Source organism: Pinus tabuliformis, chromosome 7 (assembly GCF_031772625.1).
Source record: "Pinus tabuliformis cultivar Carrire ecotype Pingquan chromosome 7, CPIR1, whole genome shotgun sequence".
In the NCBI taxonomy this organism is placed as follows: domain Eukaryota; kingdom Viridiplantae; phylum Streptophyta; class Pinopsida; order Pinales; family Pinaceae; genus Pinus; species Pinus tabuliformis.
Window position 1 is genome coordinate 1261843973 of NC_142293.1, and position 14539 is coordinate 1261858511.

A 14539-nucleotide genomic window follows, 5' to 3' on the forward strand; every position below is an offset into this window, starting at 1 on the left:
ATAATTACAACAAAAAAAGTCACCTCATTCAAACTAATTACAACCGGAGAGTCACCTCATTCAAAGTACAAAGAGTATACTAGGTAACATAATTATGTATACTCGTAACATATTTCTATCAATGTATCAACAATGTTATATTACTTATCACTCTCACATCCCATCACCTATGTAAAATTGACTACATTTTTTCGTTTATTAAGCCAAAATAACGAGAAATTGTGTCATAAAAATTCCCGTCCCATAGTATAATACTAAAATTTGCAAAAACTACTAAAATAAGTAAGGAAATGTGTATACTAAACATAGTGTTTGTATTAGACCAGAGGATAAATAACACAGCGAATTTATACTCAAACGGATTTATACTCAAAGACTTAGACGGCAATAGCTAGAATAATTCACAGAAATAGACAAATGAAAAAACAACAAGATTACTTAATCAAAAGCAACGGAATAGATAAAACAATTACTGGAGAACTGAAATCACTTTGCATTACATAATAGTCTTGGGCCTTGGCTTGCTTTCCTTGGCCAGAGAAATAATAAATTTATAGAGGGAGAAGAGGGATCTAAAATCCTATGTGTGATTCAGATCTGGAATGATCTAGAAACCACTGGTAGTGTAGGAGGATCTAAAATCTTGACTGTGATTCTAGAAACTAATGGTACTGTAGAAAGATCTAGAATCCTCGAGATCTAAAAGATCTAATCTAAAATCCTCCCTGAATTTCGTTTCACACTTAACCGTTTGCAGCGAATCTAAACCTAATGACATGCTATCAAATTCAGGTTCAAACGAACCAATCCAAATTGCAGAAAGCAAAGTACTCTGTCATTGCAGAGTGATTTAACGATTAATTTTCATTCGGAATGTTGAAAAGCTCACGCATCTGTTCAACGGTTTTCCCTTTCAACATATCGGCAATAGTTTGACACATCAAGTCCAAAAGATTTGTGACCACCAGGTAGTGGGCAGCCTTTGTAACTTCAAACAGTATGGCGCGATCTTCTACAAGAGCTTTCACGAACTCCTCATCCCATGTTTTGACGGCATCAAGAACATGGTATCTGCAATATTGAATAACGCGACGCAGAATCTTGGCAGAAACGAGAGGCAGAGGAATGGTAATGTTGGTGCCCAAGTCCCCCATCATTCTCTTTATGATATCTGAAGTCGATGCGACCTCTGTTTCCATTGGAAATATTTTGCCATCGCAGCTCTGCAATTTGACAATATCATTGTTATTATTATTGCATACTTCCTCGGCCATCGGCGTGGTTGATTGATCCATGATCTGAGCAACTGGACAAATAGGCACCATAAAGTGAAAAAGATTGGATTGCTCTGAGATTGCGATGGAGTGAAAAAGATTGGATGATAGTAGCGAGATTTCGTTACAATATTTATATAGAGAGAGGAATTCATATGAATGGAAAAAGTAACGATCACGGCTGGTACTCTTCCATATTTGCGGCCGACACAGGTGGCTGCCATGTAACGGCGATTATTTAGGACCCTTGGGTTACTACGAGATCAATCGGTTAGGACCGCAGCTAATTTTTGGTTGCTGCGGTGGTTTGTTCCCATAGTTCCGAGGGAGGGTAATCTTCTTAACCGGATTCAAATTGGTCCTATGATTTTGACTCCTTGACATATGGGTAAAAGGTGCATATTCTCTTAGTGGGTAATCTTCTCAACCGGATTCAAATTGGTAATATGATTTTGACTCCTTAGACATATGGGTAAAAGGTGCATATTATCTTAGTGGGAACTTTTCTTGGGTCATTGGATAAGAAAATCGTAAATTTGACTTGGTGAAAGAGTCAAAGCTATTAAGTTCAAGGTGATGGTTTTGATGCCTTATGATATTAGAGTGCATGAATTATATGTGATAAAGTCTTTTAATAGGTTTAAAATTCTTGAGGATTCTACATTGTAATATGTTGCAGAGTACTTTAGACTCATGGTTTATGCCTATAGTTTTGGTGGAGAGTGGTATTAAATTCCATGGATTACATGTCATGGAGTCTATTAAAAGAGTTAGGGATTTCCCATTGTAATTTGTGGTAGAGGGCACATGATTGCATTTAAGCCATATAATAATAATAATAATAGTAGCTAGTTTTTCTCAGTTTGGGTTTTCCAGGGGTTGCTTCATGCCAAAGCATGCTTTCGTTTAAGTCATAGGGATCTCGAGTTGAACCATGTTTTATGGGTTATTGTTGCTATAATAATTTTCTCTCACTTTATCTTTAATAATAATAATAATAATAAATCTATAAGCTCGTTTTTTGAGTTTACCTTTCCAAGGTTGAAATCTATTTAATGTGTTATTGTTATTATAATTATCTTCTCTCACGTTATCTTTATTTCTAACACTTGAGTGAAACCTATTCACATATCATAATAGCCTGATCGACATTGCCTTTGAAATCCTTGCTAGATTGAACAAAACCTTAGTCAACACTCAAGACACCCAAGTCTTGTGATTGACGTTTCCTTTGGAATCATTACTATATTTAGTTTTCATTGATTCATATAATATTTATTTAATTCTGTAAGAGGTTAAATATTCTACAATTTCCATTTATTCTAGATGATTGTTTTTAATGTAAATTTGATTTCTTTGAATTCCACAAATTATGTTAAATGAGAAACTTCCTCCTTATTACTCTCTTCTCCATCAACCTAAGTGATGTTTCAAGATTTATATTGGTGGGAGGATATAGGGAAGTTGTTTTGTTGAGATCCCATGGGAAATGATCATGTTACCAAACCTATAGCTAATATAAGCATCTACAGTGGCCAAGCATGGTCTTACCAAGATTAAAGGATATCCTACCATAGGAGACTTGGATTGAAGGACCATGAAGTCGGTGGGATATCCCCATGAATATACTACGATCACTACATCTTCCAAGATTACTTCTAGTTTGATAGTTGATCTATCAACAATTTATAGCACTATGGGGGTCTTCCTGAGATCAAAAAGTCCTAGAGATTCAATGGTTTCATGAATCATAACATTGATGGAATCCCTAAGGTCAATCGATGTGATTGCGATGAGAGTATGGTTGATCTACACATTAACTACTAGGCTCCTAGGGTTTGAGTATTTTGTCATGATAACTCCCCCATCATAAGGTATGATAGCTTTCCCATAACGTGAACAGTTTGAGGATCCTTTCCTTTTCTATTGGGCTTCCTTAGAAACAACTCCCTTACCAATTTCGACTAAGTAGGGATATCATTGATTTCTTGGAATAATGATATGCCAACACACATATTTGTAAGCTCACCTTGAAGATCAAATTCAGGATGACTAATTTGTTTCTCTAGGTACAATCTTTCTAGGTAAGGAGGAACCCATGGTTCTTGGTGAACTTGGTTTATTCTTGAGGTATCTAGAGACTGAACCGGTTCCATTTCTTTATTCAGAATTTCCTCATTGAGATCTTCAATATGTATAATAGTATGTTCTTTGTTTAAGGTCTTCTGTAATCTCAAGTGAATATCATGGCAATCTAAGGAAGACAAGGAGTAAGTTGGGTAAGTTGTAAGCCCACTACCATGGCCTAGTTGGGATGCCTTACCATTATTGGGGATATAAATAAGGTAAGCAAGTAGTTGTGGTCAAGGAGTGATGATGTCAATGGTTGCATTGTTGTAGAGGGAAAATTTTGTACATGAGTTTGAATTATGGCCTATTGAGGCCCTCCAAAATTGGGATTCATCAACCCTTGTTTCCAATCTCACACTACTAAATATTGACCCAATTTACGATGACACTTTGTCATTTTTGCAGAGATGTTTCGTCACTATAACGAAAAAGGAGATTTGAGGAAACATCATTTTCAGTGCAGTTGTAATTTCAACATCTTCTTTTTCATCAAAATTATGATGATAGTAATCATCAACTGTCTGAAATTTGTTCTTTGAATGTACTCATCTAACATTTTGATGAAAGTTTGATAAATGCTCGTATATATTTGTTGCAAACCATCGTCAGATGACCTGCTGAAAGTCAACTTTTTCTGAAAATTTTCCCATTGTGACAACATACTATGTTGTCAAAAATTGCATTAGAAGATTGTCGTCAGTGAGAATTTTACCGAAATATTTTCTGACAAATTTGCGATCGTTATGATGTTTGTGTTGTCCAAATGTGAGTCGGAAGATCGACAATGCTGCAAAATTTTCGGAAAGATATTACGACAAACCTACCATGGTTGCGATGTTTCTACCATCAGAAAGGGGGTCAAAAGAATGATGTCATCATAAATTTTTTAAAATATATTACAACGAACCTCCCATAGTTGGGACGTTTGTGCCGTCAGAATGGGTGTCTGAAGGCTTACACTAGGACATTGGAAGGCCAAGGGAATTTTGAAGGAAGCAACATTATAAGAACGACACCATTGGAAATTAAAAAAAAATGAACGAGCTTCCATCTAGATATTCAGAGGCTCTAAATAAAACTCTTCGTTAACTCAAGCACATATAAGATTAAATGTAGTTCAAAACATCACCTAATGTATAGTGGAATGGAGTTTTCTTAGAGAATAAAAAAAGTCCTATTAGTCATTGATGCCAACATTGTTGTTAAAGTTTATGAAAATACTTATAAGAATGGTCTTCCAAAAAAAAAAAAAAAATTGCCTCTAATGTTATTTTTTAGAATGATTTACACAAACTGCTTCAAAATGACACTTTAAGGGAGTAACTAGAATGAGATGATTCACGACCATAAAAATTACACCATAAAAGTTTGAAATTCAATGAGTGCCTGAATCCCCTCCCTGTAATTGATTTCCCTGTAATTGATTTCTAAGATAGTGGAATGTATGGTGAGAGGAAAAGGGTGGGCTTTACAATCAATCATAGTCACTTTGAAAATAATGGGGAATTAAGAGATCATTATACCTAACAAGCCTTTGTCAATATTGAAGTTGAGGCATAGATACATGGAAACCAACCTTTATATGAGAACTCTTTTATTTGAGTAAGGGAAAAACAACTATAACTTAAGGTTGTAGCAGCGGTTCCATAAAATAATCCCTTGTATCTTGTTGGAGTGACTATGTGTTAAAGTTGCAACAATTGATGCTTAAGGTTGCATGAGCTATGACTTGGGGATGTAGCATCTACTACTTGGAATAATATATATATATATATATATACAAGAAAACATTTATATTAAGATATCATTATACCTGAAAAATTCCTTTTCAATATTGAAGTTGAGGCATAGGTACACAGAAACAACATTTATACGATAATTCTTTTATTTTAGTAAGGGAATAGTAGTTGTAACTTAAGGCTGTAGCAATGGTTCCATAAATAAGTTACTTGTATCCAAGTGCAACAATTGTGCGTTAAAGTTGCAACAATTGTGGCTTGAGGTTGTAGGAGTTGCGACTTAGGGATGCAGCATCTACGACTTAGAATAAAATAGTGTATATATATATATATATATATATATATATATATATATATATATATATATATATATATATATATATATATATATATATATATATATATATATATATCAATATATATCATTATACCTGACAAGTCTTTGTCAATACTGAAGTTGTGGCATAGATACATGGCAACAACCTTTGTACAGGAATTCTTTTATTTGAGTCAAAACATAACAATTTCATAAAACAATGGTTGGCATTTAGTTTCAATAAATGTGTGTTAAAGTTGTAACAATTTTGGTTTGAGGTTGTAGGAGATGTGAATTGGAGATGCAACGCTTATGACTTAGAATAAAACATATTATATATATATATATATATATATATATATATATATATATATATATATATATATATATATATATATATATATATATATATATATAGATATATATATCCATGACAATTCCTTTTCAATAGTGAAACTGAGGCATAGATACATGGCAACAACCTTTCTATGAGAATTCTTTTATTTGAGTAAGGGAATAATAGCTCTAACTTAAGGTTGTAGTAACAGTTCCATAAAACAATTTTTTGTATCGAGTTGGAGCAATTGTGTGTTAAAGTTGTAACAATTGTGGCTTGAGGTTGCAAAAGTTGTAACTTAGGGATGCAACATGTGCGACTTAGAATAAAACAAATTATATATATGCGTGCGTTTGTGTGTGTGACAATAATATTTATTTATTTATTATTATTATTATGTTTTTATCTTTTTAACTAGTGTGATAAAAAATAAAAATAAAAATAAAAATACCCAGTCGTAGGTGTGGGTGCATTTGGAAAGGTATGGAGACTAATCGATTCAGAAGATATATGGCATCAACACCCAACTCCATGTCTATTTTTTGAATATGGAAAACACATAACAAGAGATTAATACCTAAATGGATTAACAAACTCTGCAAAGTGGTATTCACCTACAAATTCCAATTTTCTTCTCTCTTAATCAATTGTAGCATCATGTTTGGCTTTGAGCATGGTTAACCCTTGCTTTGACATCAATGACAAACCTCTCAACAACACCATGAAAACTACAAAAATCCTTGCTACAATTATAAAGCTCGATTTTTCCAAAGCCTTTGATAGGGAAATTGGATGTAATTAATGCTCATTATTCTTTGATCTAGTTTTAATTTAGAGTTTTGTCAATTGGATTGAAGTTTGTCTAAGCTCATCATCTTTATATGTATTTATCAATTGGGTCAAGATTTATATTTTTCAAATCATCTAGGATACTACGATGCAAGTTTGTACCTCGAATCCTTTAATGTTTCTTATTATTAACAAGGACCTCAACGATTCTAGAAGGTAATCAAAGGAACTTTATAAGCCATTAACAAATGCTATTATTTTGATCACTCACACATTTACATATGCTATTGTTTAAAAACCTTCTATTGGTGGATGATGCTATTCTATTTCGTGCAGGATATAGTAAAGAGGCCTAGTATGTGAAGCCTCATTAGAGCTCTAAACTCATTTGGGGTTGCATTGGGCATAAAATTAAACTTACACAAGTCTACAATCTCTTTCAATGATTTGAAGGATATGTTAGAAAGAGAAATCAAGCAAGTGGACTCATTTCAAATACTTGGGATTTATGCTAAGATTTAACGACTAGAGGTATGAATATTGGTTCTTTACATATCAAAAAGTGGGGAAAATAATCACAAGATGGTTATCCTTGGGTGTCACATTAACCTTAGTAGATTCCATACCACGATATTACACTACAATAAAAAAGGACATTGGTGAGGGTCAAAAAATGTCACCATAAGATCATTGGTGACGGTCAAAAGAGCCTCTGTCACCAAAAATTGAACATCACCAAAGGTGGCATCGCCAAAAGTCTAGATGTTGTGGTGACATTCAAGGTTCGTCATCAATAATGATTTATAATGACAGATAGTGACCATCACCATTTCATATGAGTAATGGTGATGAATCTTGGCCTTCGTTACAAAAAAATTGAACATCACCCAAGGTGGTGTCACCAAAAGTATAGGTGAGGTGGTGACATTCAAAATCCATCACGAATAATTATTATAATGGCATACACTGACCCTCACCATTTTATATGAGCAACAACTATTTATAGTGATGTTCATTTCATGGTTGTCACTGTTGATGCATATATATCGTGGCGTTCGTTGACCATCACCATAAGATCATTGGTGATTGTCAAAAGAGCCTATGTCACCAAAAACTAATTGTTGTCATTCCATATCAATATCAGGTGATGATGGAATCGAACCACCAACCTCCTGCTTGTAAAGCAGGTGCTCTTCCATTGAGCTAGCACCTTTAAAGAATTAGACTTTAGAAAATTAGACCTTGAAGTTTTATAAGTTATAAATTCTACAACTTTCATTAAATTATAAACAATTTTAAAGTCTTAGCAATATTTTACTAAACAAGTGAAATAACATCGAAGTTACATGCATCTACCTAATGGTTATGGAAGTTGTGAAAAATGGGTGGAAGGAAAAATGGTTATATATAAAATACTCGAGAGCGAGTTTCTCATTCCCTCACTAGTTCAAAGCTTTGGGAACTGGGTGGCATGATTTCTATTTCCCTGGAAGCCAAGATACATATTTTCGTGTTGATTTGAGTTATGTGTTCATAAGGGCTTGGTTTTCCTTTTTCAAAGTTGGACATGTTGATGCATCTTTCTAGGTTATTTTGCTGCCAACCTGGACGAGTTTAGCCACTATTTGGATGCCATAATATTGTTGTGCGTTGAGACTGCATATGATCTCTAAAGAAGCTCGCTTTTGTGTCTACTGGGAGTTGTGCTGGGACGTGAGCCTTTGCTGGTCATTTGGGTATCTGTGGTCTCTTTCTAGTGACAAAATCCACTAATTATTCTCAATTATCAACTACTAGATTAAGTGGTCTATTGTACCTGGGAGTTCTTGTTTCATATTTTGCACCTGGGCAATATCTTTTTCCTCAAATAATCGTTGCGATGTAACTCAAGGTGGATTGATATCTATTTTTGTGTCTTTATTATTGGTTGCCACTACACTCTAGGTTCTACCTCAATGATCTATTCATTGTCTATTCAAGTTTTCAAATGAGAATAAACTAGTATGTGAGCAAAAATTGTTGTATGACAACATTAATTTAATTTCTAAAAATATAAGTTTGTCTTAAAGGTTTGTTGAAACATGTGAGGTCCTAAATACATAACCCAAAGGCATAAATTATAAATGTATCACCTACAGCAGCATATAACCAAACTTTTTGATGAAAAGCATCATTGAAAAAGACACTCAAACTTAGAAATTTTTAGAGACAAATTGGAAGTATTTTTAAAGTGGGATATTATAGTGGTACCAGAGCTAATTTTCTTGGCTAGAAATGTGTCTCAAACCAAGAAGTATCAAGAAAGGGGAGGGAACTCCAAAATGTTTTCAAATCAAGAAAAAATCTCGTAGAAATTCGATGAATATAGTGATGTTTTCCTAAAGATGACAGAACTTATGGAAGCATGGGTATCATCAAAGGCAACAAGGAGGAAAAATGATTTCAGAACTAAAAACTTAGCACACACAATCGAAGGCATAGATAAAAGGGAGACAATAGTGGAGGATCGAGAGGCAGATGAAGCTTTGAAAAATGAATTTGAAGGGAGAAAAGGAATAGTGAATGGTGATTTTGCATAAAGCTATGCTTAGAAAACATTTCACCTGAATGGAAAAGTGTGTGGTCAAGTGACAAGACATGATTTTTATCCTGATATTAAGGTTTTCACTACCAGTTCTACTGTCGGGGAAACTTCTAAACTGCCACAACTGACTAAGAAAGTCAAAAATTCGAGCCTACAAATATTTGATCAAATTCAATTTTCTATCCATGGAGCATTAAGTAACATTTCACTTGAATGGGAAAATGCATGGTCAAGTGACAAGACATGAGTTTTATCCTGATATTAAGGTTTTCACTACAAGTTCTACCATCGGGGAAACTTCAAAACTGCCACAACTGACTGAGAAAGTCACAAATTCGAGCCTACAAATCTTTGATCTAATTCAATTTTCTATCCATGGAGCATTAAGTAAGAACCCTTATCATCTCAACCATTATGATTTTCATAGGGAGCGGAAATCTAACATAATAGAAACTCTAAACTTGTCCTAAACATAAGTTATGGATCTAAGATAGGGGAACAATATTCCAAACTGTCTAAAAGCACAACCACAATTTTTGATAGGGGTAAGAATGCAGTTGAGAGTAAGGAGAAACATAAGGGAAGATGGGGTCACAAGTTGAATGGACCATCTCAAAAAGGGAGTCACTATGGCCACAAAAAATTGAGTTCTCTCCGAAGGCAACAAAAATCCATTTCAAGGTCTTAGGGATTTGTTTGCAACATGGACCAATGATATGAAGAGGGTGTTGCATCTATTGCATGTAGATTAGGATGGGTAATAAAATTCATTATTCTTGCCATTGTTCTTCGAGAGTCATGTATGCCTGGATCCCCAAATAATTTGATCAATGATGATGATGATGGTGTTTCTTGGACAAGCCTCTGTGGTGAGAATCCCTCGATTCGAAGAAATTCATATTCCCAGGCAGGACAAGGTCTAGAGCTCAAATCATTGACATCTTTCAGACAAACTCCAGCTAGTGAACTCTGTCAGATTGCACCACAATGGGTATTTGAATACAAAAGGCTTGTGCAGGATAATAGTAGGCAGGTTTGGCAGGTAGCACATGACGATATGGCTAATCTTTCTTTTACTATTGGGATATGTGTTGGTCCACGATATGGCTAAACTTAGGTCAGTTTGATCCCTCCAGAAAATTATCTAAAGTTGCAAAGCGATGCTTCTAGGTGGCCTTTCCAGTCCAAGAGAAAAAATTAGAAGCTATGATTTTCCGTGGTAATGAGATTTTTCACTACTTGGATGAGAACTTGAAGCTTATGCCATAAACAATATATGAAAAAATAGCTCTAATAGAAGAATTGAAAGAAATGCATGAGATTTTTGTGTCATCCTCTTTGCTTGCATTATCATCTCTTCTTGATGTTTTTATTGGGACATATATACAAAGGTCAACTTCTAAAAATGGAAGTTTTTATAATGGTCTTGATCTAAAGAATGTTATAAAGGCAAGTTCTAGAGCTATCAAAGCAGCAGAGAGGATTTTTTGTACTCACAAATTCTTTCAGGGAATTTTGAAGTCACAAAGTTGTAGAGTTCGTAGGGTTGTCTACCAAGTGTTGTTGAGTTTTGTGAAGTACATTCCCCAAGTTTTTAGCAAGGGCGACATGAAATTCCAACAAGTATTGTCCTTGGACCATTTAAAGAAAGCATCCAACTTGTCATTCTTCTATGTGGAATATGTTGTTGTTCTTTACAGGAAAGTTTATGGAAGCTTGGAGGGTTGCTCGTCTTCAGAAAGTCATATTACCCCGAGTATGGTGTTTTCTTAGACCTGGTTGCTATGGGTCAAAACAAGTGTCATATCCCTACCTGTTGCCTATGTTAGGCTCTGTTACTCCTAGTACAATTTCGAAAGAACAATTCTTTATTGATTTCTTTCGAGGCCTTTGGGAAGGGAATTCTATGTGTCTTAATCCACTAGCTAATCGAGTTGCTCTTTTTAGAGCCATGAAAGAATGATTTATGTCGACTGTAAACAATGCATCAAGGTATGTCAAATATGGGTTACGCTCTATTGAATTTTTTCATGGTAGACTTATTGAATGCATTATTTTTAATCTTTTATGGTATGGCTACATCGCAAAGGAAAATTATATATCAATAACGAAGCACTAGTGGGTAAAGATGATGCTTTAGTCACAAAGAGTATCCAGATTGCAACACAAAACATCCAGGTTAAGCCACTTCCCAATTATTCCAAGAGTTTCATGCAGGAGTCGAGGAACTATATTATTGAAATCTTATCAAGCATCTCTACTTTAGATCTTATCTTGCTTCATGCCTTCAGTGATCAATTCCAAATAGAATCGCTAAAAATCATTCAGCTATTTGGAGATGGTGCATCACTTGAATGCAATAAGTGCATGGATCAATTTTCAGAATTTTTCTCTTTATTGGGAACATGTTTGATGGACAAGGCTTTGCGCGACAGAGGAAAAACCCTTGCAATCCTGCAAGCCATGACTATGGGTATTACTCACAATGCCCATATAAGTATGCTTCCTTGTGGCTACTCATCAAATTTGGGGCCATGTCTATCAATGATACTTCATGCAACATTTAAATTACCAGAACTAAGACAGAAGACACATATATTTTCTCCAAGGGGACGAAGCTTGATGGGGCGCCTTGATGATAGTAAAGCATTGAAGCAAAGAGAGATGTTCATTCAAGTTTCTTGCACACCGGGAAATAGATTCCATGATTCATGGTAATTTTCTTTCACTCAAAACCACCAGAGCTCTGGAATTAACAAATCTCAAGGAAAAATAGTTGTGGTCAAAAAATTGTGCCTTCACCCACGTGATGTACAAAACATGTATGTTGTGAACACTCTCAAGCTTCATCATATGGTCGATTACATATTTTTTCTGCAACAAGGTGAAGGGTCTCATCCAGATAAGTGTTCAGGAAGGGATTTGGATGGTGGTTTATATTATATAAGCTTGGACAAGTTCCTAATTCCATCTTAATAGAACTGTCCCAAGGACTATAACGCTCCTCCTATAGGCTTATTAGATCACGGTGTTACAATTGAGGAAATTCAAAAATATTTTTCAAATCTTATGCTTAATGAAACATTGGGAGTTGTGGCTAACAATCATACTGTGTTTATTGATTACAATAAAGAAGTATGGAATCTATGGATAAAAACTTGCAGGAAAGATGTGTCAACATTGTATTACTTCCTCCATGGTCGTATGATCCCTAATAATATAATATTTGATGGAAACAAGGAATTTAAAGGAGCTGCAGTTCAAAAAGGGTGGTAAGAGAAATGGACTTCTAGTATTTCTCATAATGTCAACAAGGATGCTGCCAATAAGATAACAACATTGAACAACCTTGTAGGACATTTCAACCAATTTCATGACATCTCAAAAATTGTTTGGTAGCTTGGGGCACCTCTTCTAAAAATCGTTTGGTAGCTAGACTTATTGAATGCATTATTTTTAAGCTTTTATGGTATGGTTACATCACAAAGGAAAATTATATATCAATAACGGAGCAATAGAGGGTAAAGATGGTGCTTTATTCACAAAGAGTATCCAGAATGCAACACAAAACATCTAGGTTAAGCCGCTTCCCAATTATCCCAAGAGTTTCATGTAGGAGTTGGGGAAATATATTATTGAAATTTTATCAAGCATCTCTACTTTAGATCCTAGCTTGCTTCATGCCTTTAGTGATCAATTCCAAATAGAATCACTAAAAATCATTCATCTATTTGGTGATGGTGCATCACTTGAATGCAATCAGTGGATGGATCAATTTTTAGAATTTTTCTCTTTATTGGAAACATGTTTGATGGAAAAGGTTCTGCCCAACAGAGGCAAAACCCTTGCAATCCTGCAAGCCATGACTATGGGTATTACTCACAATGCCCATATAAGTATGCTTCCTTGTGGCCACTCATCAAATTCAGGGCCATGTCTATCAATGAAACTTCATGCAACGTCTAAATTACCAGAACTAAGACAAAAGACACATATATTTGCTCCAAGGGGACGAAGCTTGATGGGGCGCCTTGATGATAGTAAAGACTCGAAGAAAAGAGAGATTCTCGTTCAAATTTATTGCGTTCCAGGAAATAATAGATTCCATGATTCAAGGTATTTTTCTTTTACTCAAAACCATCAAAGCTCTGGAATTAACAAAGCTCAAGGAAAATAGGTGTGGCCAAAAAATTGTGCTTTCACCCAGGTGATGTACAAAACCTGTGTGCTATGAACACTCTCAAGCTTCATCATATGGTCGATTATATATTTTTCTTACAACAAGGTGAAGGGTCTCATTCAGATAAGTGCTCAGGAAGTAATTTGGATGGTGGTTTATATCATATAAGCTTGGACCTTCAAAAAATCTTGTCGTTTTGGTAGTAATTATCAAACAAAATCGAGTTTTTGTCGTTGAAGAACTTGTCAATTTTGGTAGTACCAAAGGTGAGTCCTGTAGTGAGCATGAGTCTTGTATCCACATTCCAAGGGTGAAGGTCCTGTGGAGAATGCGAGTCCTCAAGAGCGAAAGTCCCACAGTGAATGTGAGTCTAACCCTTGTAGAAAGTACAAAGAGAAGCCATATCTAAAATATCTCAAAACCATATATACCATCTGAATTGTGTGATTTGGAGATTATCTAAACGAGGTATTTATACTAATTTTCCAATGTGAAAGGTGCCTCTTGGAGGCAAGCCGACATGAGGTCAACTTAGGCAAATTCCAAATCTTCAAATAATAAAATTTCCCTCCAATTTGACGTTGACTTAAATGAGGACATTGATAATCTTTGACCCCAAAATGAATTTAATTGATAAATAATATGTGTTTGTCTGACCGAGTGCAACATTAGAAGAAATTTCAACCTAAAAGTGGCCTCCTAAGGAAAAATAATAAAATAAAAGTTATGAGTTTTGGAGGCAAAAGAAAAAAACCATCTTTTTCATTGTATTTTTTGGTTTATCTCCTTATATATTTACTCAAATTTCAAGTGTAGACACTCATTGGATGTGGATTTAAATTACACATCCAACGAGTACCCATTATACATATTTTTTAGAAGGCCTGCATTGATAAAATTTGAAGATACACTAAAAAAACATGTTGAACACATTTTTTTAATGTATCTTCAATTTTTATCAATGTGGGTCTTCTCAAAAGTATTCATAATTGGTACTCGTTGGAAGAAAAAATTGATTTTGCATCCAACAAGTGTCTACACTTGAAACTTGAGTAACATATAAGGAGATAAGCAAAAAATACAATTAAAAAGGTAGTTTTTTTATTTTCCCTTCAAAATATTTACATGTACCTCTTTTTAAATTTAAAGGATTTTGATTTGCTTACATATTATGTATGTGAAAATTTCAT

The 14539-nt window shown here is 34.6% G+C and overlaps 1 pseudogene; it reads right to left on the reverse strand.

The window, feature by feature from the left end:
* Positions 1-857: 857 nt before the first annotated feature.
* Positions 858-1274, reverse strand: LOC149252009 (uncharacterized; annotated as a pseudogene).
* Positions 1275-14539: the final 13265 nt, after the last annotated feature.